Raw genomic sequence first — 14,165 nt, 5'->3', positions numbered from 1 at the left:
GACCCCTCGGATTTTCTTCGCTCACGTGCCCACGGGAAGGATTCAGTTTTCCCCGATACCGATTACTTCTCTTCACGATTTCTTCGGACGCTCGCTCGTTCCTCTCTTCCACCCCTTCTGTCTAACCGCCGCCGTTACTCTCGTCTCGCCGTTACTCCGCTCGCCTAACGAACTTTCCTTGACCGAAACGTTCGAAATACCAACGCGAAACAACACCGCGCAACGGTGTCAAGGATTGGTCAGCCCTTGTTCTCATCTTTTCTTATCCCCTCGGTTCGTCAGCCTGGCAACGATCGAGAAGTGTCACGAGATTATTCTCAGTCGCCGGGATGGCTTGCTCGACTCGAACAACCGAAATACCGGCGTATGGCCCATTACACAACGGCGTCGTGGATGGCTTGGTACACCGATGTGTAGATAAGTCGGTTAGCGACTCGCTCTAGCGCGTTCCAGCGTTGAACCTTTTTTTGCGTGGCTCGTCCTCTTATTGCGCTCCTCTCTCCTTTACTCCTGCTCACTCCTGGCGGGTGATTCATCATCGGCGTCGTCCTCTCTCCTTTCTCTGGCTCGGCTGGCTGGCTGGTCCGACTGGCTGGCTCGCTGGCTTGCTTGGTTTCTGGCTTTCTGGCCCTTGGACCCGCGTACCACCTCGTCCCGTCCTCTCTTTCCCTCCGCCATCGGCCGTTCCTCTTCCTACACCGACTTCTCTTCCTCCCGCTGCTTCTCAGACCTATGTGCTCGTTTTACTCCTACACTGGAGCCGTACCAACATGCAGTTCTGGCTCGGCAGGGCGCTCTTTCGCGCTGTTGGCTTATAGGTATTCCCGCATTTCTCCCGGCGCGTCCCGAACCGAGAGACCGGAGATACGATACCCCTAGTTACTCGAAAATATCGCCAGTTCAGATCGAATCTGGCCAATTCCCACCGCGACGTTCGATCTCTGTTTAAGTACCGCGACGACCCGCGGACGTTCGCCACACGATATCATTCCGCGTTCCGTCGAGGGGTGCGACCGTAGCTTCAGTTACGGCTGCGGATGAGCCGCGTTCGAACGGGCCCTCGCGATTACCATTTACAGCCGGTGTAATTGACCGACATCTGCGACGACGGTAGCAGTCAGGACGCTGCTGCGTCTGATCACTGGCTTAACGCGCGTGCATGTTTATTTCCACTGACCCCGACTCGTTGATACAGACGAACCGCAGAGGCTTGTCCTGTTTCCTGCGACTGTCACTGCCGCCCTACGCTCCTCCGCTCTACCAAACATCCGAACGCTCTCTGTTTCCCTTTCGGCTCGAGGAAGATCTCGCGGCTGCCTTCCGTCCGATATTATCCCCCGACCGCATCGCAACCGGCGCAGCCGTCAGCACCGCCAGGTACACCCACCTCGTAAGGGCGAGTGCGCGCCGCTATAAAACACGCGAAACGATATATTACCCGGCGATATCACTCTTCGGCACGATACGGTAATATTTCGACCGTGCGGGAACGCTTCGAACTGTCGAAGGTGTAAACACTGCGGGGGCACGTCAGAGATTCCCCATTTCCTGGCCACCGTTGATGTTTCGTCGTCGAAGGGTTCGATTTTTAACGCCTATCCAACAGTTTTTCTTATTTCACTATGTTCGAACACAGAATTAGTAGAACTTGTATCGAGAAAAAAGTGTAGCCGTTTATTCAGTATCTAGACAAGAGATTATCCATGTCAGTTTACAGCAAATCTGAATTAACTCTTTGCGTTCGACTGGTTTTTCAGTCAGGCGGTACTGCAACTCGAGACGATTTCGCGCATAAATGAATTTATATAGAGATTTGAAAAACATAATTGTCGGAGTTCAAGTTCTGTAGCTGCGTTTCGTGTGATGTTTTACATAAACACTTACCAAGACATTCTGAATTGCCGGAATTTTGTGGGTCCATCGTTGTTACTTCCAGGTTCTCCGTCTATTACACTAATTTTTCTATTCCTCACACCCGATACTACATCACTATATAAAACTTTTAAGCGAATGGCGCAAAATTTCGCGATATGTGTGCTTGCTTCGATCGTCGAAGCTGTACTAACGCTGGATATGCGACTACAGTCGTAGAGGACTTTTATCTTAATCCCCAATTGACGTCACAATGTCACTTTCCAACCGAAAACAGAAACAGCCTAAGGGATCTATTCCCGAACCAATGTTTCGCTTCTATCAATTGGGGATAACGAAATTCAGCATAAATACAGCCGCTCGAATTGCCACGCGAAACATCGTGGCGAGTGAGAGTTGTCGTTCGAGCGCAAAGGGTTAGCAGTTTTTTTTTATTTTATTACGGTAATAGTTTCTTCATCGTATTATATTTTCTTAGTAGCGTTCCATTCTACTGTATTAAAGACAAATACTTGTTTTATAATTCATTGAAGGTATCATTATACACTGCTTATGCTGATTTTATATGTATTTTCGTATCAATATTATTTCGTATCGATTTGTTTGATAAGAAAACTTTTTCCTTTACATCGCATAGATAACGCAGACGAAAGTTTTGGTATTAAAAATATTTAGTATCGAAATAAAAATATCGCGTATGTACTCGTATTGATTGGATGGGAATCGAACCTACGCACAAAGCTGGCAGGCACCTAGCGCGTAGCACCACCCTAATAAGACCGAAAATCGCGGATTATAGCCTATGGTAATAAATCTCGTGGCCGCCAGGTGGCCGCGACAATTAACTCTTTCTCGCGCGAGACAGTTGTCACCGCAGTGTATATAAGGTGAGTCATCGGTGACAGGAGCTGTCGATGCAAGACCACAGCCCTCCCCTGTGCATCTGACCATTTTTTGGCGATCATGCGTAGACATATCGCAAGGCATATCGTATTAACGATAGCCTAGGAATGCCATCAAAGGCGCCCCTGCCTTGATGGAAATCCGTTTACGGAGCAATACCCCTGCCCCAGCGCCCTAACCCCTGGTACCCCTAGCATGCGAACCCTGCCCTGGTACCCCTAGCATGCAAACCCTGGCCCTGATACCCCTGGCATGCGCACCCTAACCCTTGCGACCCTGCGAAACCCCAACCCACCCCCACAAAACAACCCAAAACTGCGAGCCAAGCAATGGCTTCCCCACCCCCCCACAAAAGCAACCAAAACTCTCCTTAAAGGAGAGCCCCCACCCCCACAATAGCAACCAACTCTCTATAAAACAGAGAGCCCCCACCCCCACAAAAACAACCAAGAAAAACCTGGAAGGGTTTGCGATACTGTAATTGGTATCGAATCAAAACGTAATGGTGTTTTACGTTTAATTATGTTAATGAAAGAATACTTTTCTGAAATGTAAACTACTTAAACATCACAAATCATTTGCTGTGCTAGCAATTTACTTTTGCATTAAATACGAGTATTCATTCTATACTAAAGTAATGGGATGCGTACTCTTCTTTTACTTGATTCGGAACATCCCTATCGTCGACGAGACGCGCGCCATAGGAATCTTCCATAATCGTGCGTGGGCGGACGAAGCCATTCCGTTCGCTAGAGAGTCCCTGTACCACGGATCAGCGTAGATCAACCGCCTCTTTTCTCAAACAATTTCATCTTGGTATCAAACTTGATGGTCGCTCGATAAGCATTGGTCCGCTGCAAGGGCCCCGTGTAGTCAGCTGCAAACTGTACGGAACGATGTGAAATATCGCGACGTTCCGATAGCGAAGAGGAAGAGAAGAGAGGGAAGGAGAGAACAAGAGAGAGGGGCCACCTTTGGTTTCGAAGGTGGGATTCCGGTAATTCGACGCGTTCTCGAACGGAGGAAGACCGATGGAGCTTAGCTCGGACTCGGATAGACGAGGAGGACTTTGCGTGAGAGAAAATTGGAGAAAGGGAGGGAGGGAGAGAGAGAGAGAGAGAGAGAGAGAGAGAGAAATGGGTTGGATACGGGGATAGAGTAGGGGCGGGAGGGCGTTCCATGGCACCCTGCATGGGGTAGCTTGCAACCTCACGCGACACTAGAGCCATCTATATCCCCGGAGATTTATGAGTTCCTGGTGCAGCGGCTGCTCGCAGCAACTACACACCACGCAGTATCGGGTCCGGTGTACGGTGTTGGTGCTGCCCCCTGTCGCGACGGGCGTGCTGTTGCCCCGCGGGGGTTACGCGCAATTCGCGCTCGTGCAACGTCGCCCTGATAAAAAACCTGCGACTCGATCTCAATCCGATGCTTCTGCGAACCTCCTCCCGGCCGTCCCGACGCCCCTCGCCACCGCCGCGTGTCTCTCTTTCGCTTCTTGCCGCGTCGCGTTCCTCGCCGCTCGCGCGCCTCGCTCCGACTTGAAATATCGATCATCATTGTGTTTCCTACGCGTTTATAGACTGCGAACGCGTTGAAATTATGGGCCGACGTGTCGGTGCGTTCCTCTCTATGCCGGCCGGGGACTCGGGCTTGTTCGACTTTTTTCTTTTTCATCCTGCGACGCGTTTCATGCTTCGAGAGTGTGGGTGGAGGGGCTTTTTTTTTTCTTCCCGCTCGGTGGTAGGTGGGAATAGTTCCAGTGGTGATACCTCGGCGTTCCGATGAAACGGATAACCTCTCGATAAATACGTTGAACGTGTCTCACTCTTCAACGAGAATTCCTCCAATTCGTAAACCTCGACTAACTAAATTTGGAAAAGTCATCGTCAACCTGTACCTTCCCGTTGATCGAGACAAAATCTCAGACAGCACTTGTGAAACGAACAGAAAATGTTCTCCGCTCCGTGCACGAGGGACAACGGTAATAAAGGAAAAGGGGTGAAATGCAATCGGCATCGATGGCGGATCGTTGGAAGGAAGACGCTCGTAAGTTGAGATTTTTCAAGTAGCCCCTCGACGCGACAGTCCATTCGCACGATGCGCGATATCCAGCAGGGGTAACCGATGAGAATAGCGAGGAAAGAGGGAAAGAGCGGGGTTTAACCGTGGCGGCGGGCAAAGGGTACGGGACGACGACAACGATATGAGTACCGGTATCTACCTACCTATGCTTTTGCTCTCCAACCCAAACGCCCCACCCTCTTGATGCGGCCGGTTTACGAGCAACCTGTGGTAACGAGAGCGATAGATAATAACCGCTCCGTGCTCAACCCCATCCCTTTACTCTCCGTTCCTCTTCGTTTCTCTCCCTTTATCTCGCTTACTCGCAACCCTTCGTGCCCCTCGTGCTCGACCGTAGAATGTTGCCCTTGCACGTGTATATTACCCTCGCTCGTTTTTTCTCGATTCCCGCGTTTCGATTTCTTAAACGCTCGCTCGAGTCGTGACCGGTCGCTCTGATTTCTGCACGACGGGGGGTGGTGGTTTCCGTTCGATCAATCGACGCGTACGCGTTTCATCTTCGGTAAACGCAGAGATCCAGCTGCCCCTTCGAATTACACCCCTCCCGAGATTCGAATCAATATTTCGAGCCGCCTACCGCCGTCCGTGCCAAGGGTAATCCATTACTCGCGGAGCAATCTCGAATTCTCTTTTCGCGGGAAGGCGAGGCCGGTTACGTTAGCCGCGTCGAGATTCGTGCTTTCGGTTTTTGCGAGGTTTAAGCAACGTTAGACTCGCGCGACGGTAAAGGCACGCGGGAACGGGAATTTATTGCGGCTTAAAAACTCCGGCTTCCTTCGGAAATCCTGATAAATGCGCGAAGGAGGAACGCGCCTCCGTGTGTGTACGTACATTTAAACACGTCGCGCAGCCGGGTCCGTACGCGAAAGTGACTCTAGGCCGAAAAGTAAACTCGCTGGAAAAATGAAATACAGCCGCGGACAAACAACCGTGCGCTCGCTAGGGTGTTCCTAGTTAGATTCTCCTTGAATTCATTTTATCTGTTCCTTCGACGATCCGTTTCCCGTTCCGATTGCCGTTCGGATTAAAATTATTCCGCTCGAATACCGGGTACTACCTACCGTAAAATGGAGAGGGGAAGAGCCGTTGACAGGTTTCTCGTATATTTACATATTTCTTTCGGCCGCCATGTTTTATCGCGACGTGTAAAAACGTCGATTACACGTCCGTGTAGCTCCAGTCGCCAGAGACTTTGATCCGTTCGTGACGTAACCGAAATCGTTACATCGCTGAACGTTCTGCGTGGCCGTGTACGATTGCGACGCAAAGTCGAAGAGAAGAAGAATGTACGATATACGCGCGGAATCGCGAATAAAATGGGAAGGAAACGCGAACAAATTGCGCGTTCAGTTGCACGGTGGTTCTTTGCCGGTGGTATTGTTACCTTGGAAATGTAGACGCGCGAACCGAAGAAATGGTTGAAAGGGCAGCGGGAGGATCGGTCAATAGGTTTGGAAGAAATAACTCGAGCCAGCGTCGGTGGATTTGGGCCGGGGATATTCCGAGGCGAGCGAAAGAAGCAGGTCGTATAAGCGGGTAGATTGAACAGTTGGCGCGAGTTTGCGGCTGTAAAATGTGCCGACCTTGCCAAGTGCTCGGAACATCCTCTCCACCTTTCCGTTTCTTTATCCGCCTTTGTCACAGGACGGCCGACGTAGCCAGGGCAAACAACTTTATCGAAGTCCTCTTGCGGATATAATCGCGATTCATTCCTTTCCTCCAATCTCCTAACTGCGCTTATTTCAACCCTACAAAAGGATAAAACGAAGGAAACGATATATATATTATATATTTATACCGAGAAGCCAAGAAAGCGTTGTACTTTCCCAAAAAGATATGTCGATCGTTCGGAGTCTACGAAACGCGAGGGTCGAAAAGAAAAGGAGAAACGGGCGAAAAGAGAAGAATAGTTTTACGAATCGTCGCGCAGCTCGTCGTCGAGTCGAGTGAGCATCAAAGAGCTGTAAGAAAGAATCGGTCGGTCGAAGGAAAGTGGCGGACCGTTATAAAAAGGAAGAGCCAGGGGATGGCGATGGCGCACGCCGGCAGTGCCGGATTGGCAATGCGCGCTGCGCCCCGTGTTTCCACCCTAAGACTCTCCCTGGCCCAACCCCTTCGCTCTTAACGCGGGCTATCGATATCCCCGAGATACAGACACCAGGAAAGCCCGGGCTCAACGTGCGTGTAACCGGACAAGGCACCACGTGCATTCATCCCATTACAAAAGGAGCTGAACCAGCGCCGGGCCACCCGACCCGTCGTGTCCCCGACACGTTCAACATATGAACCTATGGACGACACATCGCGGAACCTTGAAACGGCTGCGCCACCCTCCCTCGCCTCGCCGCTTCTGCGAGTCAATGGCTCCGTTCGACATTTTTTTTTTTAAATCCTCGCCGAGAGGGAATCGACGTGGCTCGGAGAAGTCTTGGAGAATCGACGAGGGGAGAGGGAGTTTAGTTGGGTTCATAGAAGACGAGAATATTCCAAGGACCGTCGACGTGGTTTAACTGATGCTTAGGTATTCTACGAGAATGTTGATGCACGAGCTGATTAGCTCTGGGATTATCCCACGTATTTCTTGTTGGTTGACAACCCTGCTCTATTTCTTTTCTAACGGTACTTCTGTAAAGCATGACAGTGGAATATGTATATGTACGTAATTGAAAGATTCTTTATCGCAATCTTTAGTCGATGGTACAAGCGTCGCGATACTTTCCTATACTTTAAATCGTGCAGAATAGCTACTGTATCGAGTGCTAGAAATGATATGATGTGTAAAAGAAAGCTACTCCTGACCAGTCTCGATCAGGAAACGGATTGCCGTAACACAGCATCGTCACCTAACCCGGCACGTTCTGATTTCTGTTCCAGGTGAGTGGCAGGCTGCATCCACTGTCTCTGTAATGCCAAATAGATGGTCGATGTGCGTATCTGTCGATCGTCAATTTATCGGTTGCGGCGAATCGGATGCTGCACCCGGTGAGTGACGAACCCGCCTCTCGCTCCCCCGCGCGCCAGCACCACCATCACCACCACCACCACCACCATCACCACCGCACCTCCTATGGAACCTCCCTGTAGCTCACTTTGACCAATATTCCCGCAGACCAATCAGTATCCAAGTGCACACTGACGTCCGTACAAGCCTAGTATTGTAGCGCCCCGGTCCCACCCTCGCCCTGTTCGAACCCTTTCCGGCCTCTCTCTCTATCTGTAGTCCCTGCTTTGGCGCAGTAGTGTGTAGATAGAGGGGGTGAGTTATACGGAGTAGTTCCACTCGTTCGAATAACCGATCTCCGTCCGTCTCTGGTTCGCGACCACGAAAGATCGACCAAGAGACGACTCCACGCCGCCATGCGAACGCGTTAACAGAGACCTGCTCCGCGACCTCTGGTACACGGTGCGTTAGGGTGGCGCGCAACTCTCTGAAACCTAAATACGTAAACGAAAAGGCTAGAAGGTAACTAAATAGTAAGTTAACGCATAGGAAGTAGAGGAGTATCCTCGAGTGTTGCCCGCGCGACGATCGAAAATTCATCGAAACCATCCCTGGGGGGGTTGATTCGATATTTTTCCGCCTATCGACGCGTCTCCCGGTGACAGACTTTTTTCTCGCGGATCGATTGTACAGAAAAAAAGATACTGCTACCCTTTTCAACCTCCCACTACCACCATCATCCCCCCGTTTTTCGTTTACTTATTGTTGGCGTCCTTCCATTTGTTTCGCTTTTAGATCGCGCACGCTCGGCGATACGCACCCCTTCCAGAGCGTGTCGACGCTACGACTGCTGTTGATGTTATGTTTTTGTTAATTTTTTTTTTATTGTCTGCGAAACGACACGAGAAGCACGTTTCTATCGCCGCCGTACGCCTCGCCGCGCTAACGAGTGTGGCTCGTCCTCTCCTAGAGAGACGGGGAACGAAGTCGCGAATGATGTCGACGTGAACGTCGTATCGCGACACGGCGGTCGATAAGAACGTGTTTCTTTCGATCGGTACAAAATATATATGTTGATGTTCGATAATTTTGTTAAATATTATATATAGAAACGTTTATGCGAGGCGTGCGCCCGATACCTGCTGAAAGAGGGTAAGGGGCGCGCGCGTTCCTCTCACGAGTCGAATGTCGCTTTCCTCCCCGTGTCGAATACGTTCGAGGGCGAGGAACAAGATGAAAAGAAAATGAAAAGAAAGGAAAGACGAAAGCTCTCTTAATTCCTTTACTGTTCGTACTCCTCCTTTTTCTTTCGCTGTACTCGTTTATAATTTTCCCTCCACACCCTCCTCCTCCTCCTCCACCCCCCCGGTTCTCTCTGAATCGCTTCGATTCGTGACTCTCGGTTGACGCTAGAGAATCGAACGAAACTCCGTGCAGACTTTAACGAGCAAGATTATTACATTGTACGTACCTACCTAGTACCTATAGACGCCTACCCAGACACGAAGTGTGCGTGGCGCTATCCTAAGCAGTAAAACAACTATTCTAGTTAATGAATGTATACGAATAGCCGCTAAGAGACACGCAAGAGTTAATTAGGTAAACGCAGTATTTCTAAGAGGAATGTAATGTTAATAATTATTTATTTTGTGGATCTCGGTGAAACGGGAAGTATGGAAAAATATATATGAGAAAAAATAATGAATGGAACGAAGAACAAACGTGGAAACGAGAAAAAAGTATATATAGATATATATAGATATATATCGAAAGAATGCATTCGTCGCTCTGCTGTGCTGTAACGTTTTAAACTATGGTTTCCCTTAGGCGAATAGGCCTATATCTTAGGGGTAGGCGTACCCATGCGTAGTGGTAGCCGCATCATCGTCATCATTCATCATCGTCATTTTTGTGTAAACGTTTTTTCATTTCCGATGGTGGCGAGAAGAATGAAAGGAACGGAAGCAAAGCAAACACGCAGACATCCTCTTTTTGTAACATATTAGGGTATTAATTGTTTACCAATTTTGGATCCTGATTGTATGTAACCCGCGAGTGCGACCAGGGCCGCACCTGCTGCCTATGCGCGTGAAACGTGTTGTAAACGAACGAAACGGAGATTCTTTTTTTTTTTTTGTTTTCCTAGGGGCGGTTGCTGTTCTGAACGCTATTGTAATATTACCTTGATTATACGATTACTAAGGAAAAAAAAGGAACAAAATAAATGCGATATAAACTTGATCAATGCGTCTTTTCGCTTTTTTTTGCCCGCGGCCCTGGCCGTGTACCAATCCATCCATGGATCTCCCGTATCCCTCCTTCCAGCGTTCCGTATTTTCCCACCCCTGTGACACTCCATTATTGTTCACCGAGAAACTAGCAGCTTTTTTGCGTAGCTATTTTTTTTCTTCTCCGCTCTAAACTGAATGAAAATGTATAGATTATCGATTAAAAGTCTGTAATGATGCTTTCGTTCTCGACCGAGGATCTAAGTTTGCTATACTTAACGACGCGCTTGACCCGCTTCAAGTCTACGGCACTCTAAATGAAAATTTCCTCACCGATTCGTCGTGGGGTACCACACATTTCTCGCGACGGTTCCGTCTTTTCCATTACGTAACAACGTTTCGCGGTTACGTAACGCGACGAAGAACGAAAGAGAGCGAGAGAGAGAGAGAGAGAGAAAGAGAGAAACAGCGACCGCGATCCAGGACGATAAATCCGAGACACGACTTAGGGGTAGTCTGTGAAACGGGGTAGATATTTCGCGTGGAATCGTTGTCAATTCCTGGCCGATAACCCGACGGTGGTCCGCGGTGCCGAACGTGCAACGGTTGCTTTACGACGCTTAAGCCGCGGCCATCGGCGTCCTCCTCGACGTGTCCCCGGCTAGCCGCGGTCCCGCCTTTAACGGGCGCTGCGTTGATCCAGGGTCGAGCTTTCAACGACGGCCCATAAGTCTCGCGATGCCCCGGGATATTAATATGTTATTGCGGAAAGACGCCCTCATGAAAGTCGACAAGGACTGGAAAAATATGTCCCGCGCGTCTCGACGCCGTTCCTGGCTGACGGGGGTGGCGGGCCAGCCCGGTTCTAGCCACCGCGCGCACCAGGGGGATGATGCTAGCTGCTAGCAAACCCGTCGTCGCCTAGTAGCCGGCCTTACGTATACACCCACACGGCCTTGTTACCATCGTGCACGACGAGACCGCGCACGGGCCGGGAGGGGACCGTGGTCGGGGTAGAATTCAGCAGACGCCATTTGTATTAATGAAGCTCCCGACAATGGTGCACGCTCGATGAATTATGTACCTACGTTCGAACCCGAACGAAACGCCGGCCACCGCCGATCCGCTGCCCTCTACTTTGCCAGTGACCTCACGCATCGCGCCACCCTTCTCCCCCCGCACCACCCTTAATCACCTTCCGGATCTCCGCGTCACTCTCCGACCTGTTAATGCGATTTCGTTGATTTTCCGCCCTCTTGTCTCTCATCTCGGTTATCGTCGCTGGGGACGTTTCGGGGTAAATGGGAAACATTTTAAATCAACTGCGTTCGATCCGCTCCTCTTGAGTTTTTATTCATCTTCACTGTTAATCGAGAGAGACGTTTCATCCACGTTCGAGTGAATAGAACGGCGAAAAGACAAGGTGGTCCCCGTGACGGATACGATTGCTCGACGAGGTTTAAGGACCCTCGAGATTTCCATCAAAGATGGAAAGCCCCGTCTGCGTAATCGCGTGGGCGCGCGCGCGCGCGCGCACCACCCATTACCGAAAGACGTACCGGGCATCCATCTCGGGCTGGCGCGGATAAAACGACCGCTTTACTTCGGATTACAGGGGCGCAATTTACAGCAGACGCGAGAGCACCTGTTCGTTCTTGAAGAAATGGAAAGGTGGCGGCGAGGCTGCGCGGAGCACGAAGGGTAGCCGCCGTTTCAGGGTGTGGGAATAGCGTGCCTCGCAAACGTTGCGGTAATTGAATCCCAGTAAGTCTCCCCCTCTACGTAGATGTACCCCCTTAAATGTATAACTTCTCCCCTTTCGCTCGATCTTCTCTGCTTTTCCGCCCTCCTCGATTCCCCGTTGCTTTTGTATTCCACCGCAAATGGATGATGAATTCTTGAAAATAAAACGATCCCATTATCTCGGACAATTTACATTGTCCATGTCCAACCGATCGTCCTTGAATCGATCGAAGCTGGTGTACAAGAATAGAAGTTATTTAGGAACAAGGGTCGATGGTACTCGTGAGAAACGAACCGCTGCAAACGAGCACAGTGATTCCAAGAGATTAAAAATTATACTTTACGAGAATCTCACGACGGAAAATCTTTCACCCCCCATTCTGAAATGTCAAAAAAAAAAGAAAGAAAGACAGCTAACTTAAATCTTCCTCCTTACCCAATCTCCTCCGCGTGCAAGATACCCCAGAGGATCCTCCCGCGGCGGTGAACACGCTCGGTCCGGTTTCTGAAGCTCAAAATCCTGATACACATTTCTCACGTTCCTCGCAGGCACGTTAGCTGGTCGCAGCTAGGTGTAGACGAGTCGTAGCGTGCTCCACCCTCATATAATTACTTCGCGCTCCTCCGCTCGTGGCTCGTCTCTGTGTATATACGTCTGGCAAACGCGGAGGAGCTCGTCCTGTCCTGACGTACACGCTTGTACGCGTACACGCGCACACAAGTACCGTCGACCTGCTCTCTCTCTCTCTCTCTTCCCGGCTTAAGCGTATTCCAGCGGCGTACTCGTAGCGCGGTTCACGGCGCGTGTGTTCTCTCGCAGGATCCTTCTCGTGTTCGCGAACGTATCTTGCTCGCGCTTAGCCAGGCCGCGGGGGTGCGAGAGTAGGTTGCACGAATATACCGGGGCTGCGAGGGTTTCGTTGCGGCAGGGTAGAGGTGGGGTGGGGCTGGGGGGGTTATTAGGCAACGCAGCACCTCATCCCTCATCCGCGTAACCGCACCGCAGCGTGTATTATGTAACAACACGGAAACGAACTGCGGGCCCCGGCCGGTCGGTCGGCGCGGCGTGAGCCACTGGGAGACGAGACCAGAGGCGAGCTCGAGCGTCCCTGTGTTGTTGTTCCGTTGTGTTGTTGCTGCCGCTGTTCCGTTGTCGGCCCCGCTGCCGCCTCGCCGCTGATATTACACGGCGCGCTAACAACGCGACCGCGTTCGAAATAAGCGTTCGCAGCTCGTAACTCTCGGTCACTCGGTATTATTTCCCTGTGAGCAGCGCGGATTTTCAAACTCGCTCCTTCGCGAGCGTGTACGTGCACGCGTGTGCGTGCTGCGCGCCGTGCAAGCCACGATGGGACTTTCCTCGTCCTTTTTCTTTCCCGTTCTCCCCCTTTTTTTCTTTCGTTCGCGCTGCTTCACGGAGGATAGAACGTGTTAACACGTCGTTGCTGCGTCTCGGGAGACTCTCGATGGGGGGGAGGGTTGATGGGTGTCGCGCGTTGTTTTCCAGTTTCTGAATGAACCAGTCGCGTTCGGATACGCGACGACCGGATGAGACGGTATACGCGCGTGGTTATAGGTATTTTATGGGTGTATATCCGCGGATCTAGCGCAAGCTGTTAAATATATATGGGCGACCGTCGAGCTCGGTAAAATTGGCCGGAACGGCGAACAGGGGGGTTGGCAATAGTTTCGGTGCGAGTAGAAAAAAGGACAGCTGTCGATGCAAATGTAGCGTAAAGCCTCATCGAAGGATACCGGTGCGTACAAATAGACTCTGTGCCCGCTGTACGTATTTTTACCGGGACGCTTTCTAATTTTGTGCGCCGGCCTATAAAAATGTCGAGGCTGACGCACGAGCCCTCGGTTCCGAGTACCGTCTACCCAAGATAACGCGGTTCCTCTGGTGTACGCGTCCACCGGTCCGTGGCCCCGCTCTGTTTCCCGTGTAAATACTGAAAGAAACTGACATCACCTGGCAGACGGGCTTTGATCTGGCCATCCGGGCAGTTAAGATGTCAGGGCTTCTTATTAAAATAATTTAAGCAGCGACGACTACCACGACTCCCGGTTCCACGAACGGTATCTCGCCGCCGCCGGGAGGCTCGGCCGCGGCGAACACGAAATCGTCGATGAAGAATGTTCGTCCCTGCTCGCGGCCGGTTAGTTAACGCCCGGCTAAATAACTGCTCGTACAGTGCCCGGCATCTCGCCCCGGCGCGGCTTGTTATTTCTGCGAGCGTCGCCCTTCAATTTCCCTCGAATAAATCCCGACGCTTCGACGACGCGTGCCTGCAAACGAATCGCACCTCTCGATGGACGAATGGCTCCACTCGTTACCGGTATTCGCCTGCAAAATCGTTAACAACGTTAGGATTTTTACTCACCCCAGAACT

General features: G+C 50.9%; 1 protein-coding gene across 4 annotated transcripts in view; it reads left to right on the top strand.

Annotated features, from left to right (window-relative positions):
* The window catches only part of Ubx (ultrabithorax), a 276,625-nt gene that overhangs the window by 110,360 nt on the left and 152,100 nt on the right, over positions 1 to 14,165 (top strand). For 2 of the 4 annotated variants that reach the window (XM_076897960.1, XM_076897957.1), the window contains one exon: positions 7,735 to 10,042. The exons of 1 other annotated variant lie outside the window; for it this stretch is intronic. The gene's annotated coding sequence lies outside the window, so the exon portion shown is untranslated. Of the gene's footprint in view, positions 1 to 7,734; positions 10,043 to 14,165 lie in introns of those variants that run through there. One more of the 4 variants, XM_076897959.1, reaches the window with a different exon arrangement.

Source organism: Xylocopa sonorina, chromosome 7, assembly GCF_050948175.1.
Source record: "Xylocopa sonorina isolate GNS202 chromosome 7, iyXylSono1_principal, whole genome shotgun sequence".
NCBI classification, from domain to species: domain Eukaryota; kingdom Metazoa; phylum Arthropoda; class Insecta; order Hymenoptera; family Apidae; genus Xylocopa; species Xylocopa sonorina.
This window is presented reverse-complemented; position numbering and strand designations above follow the sequence as displayed.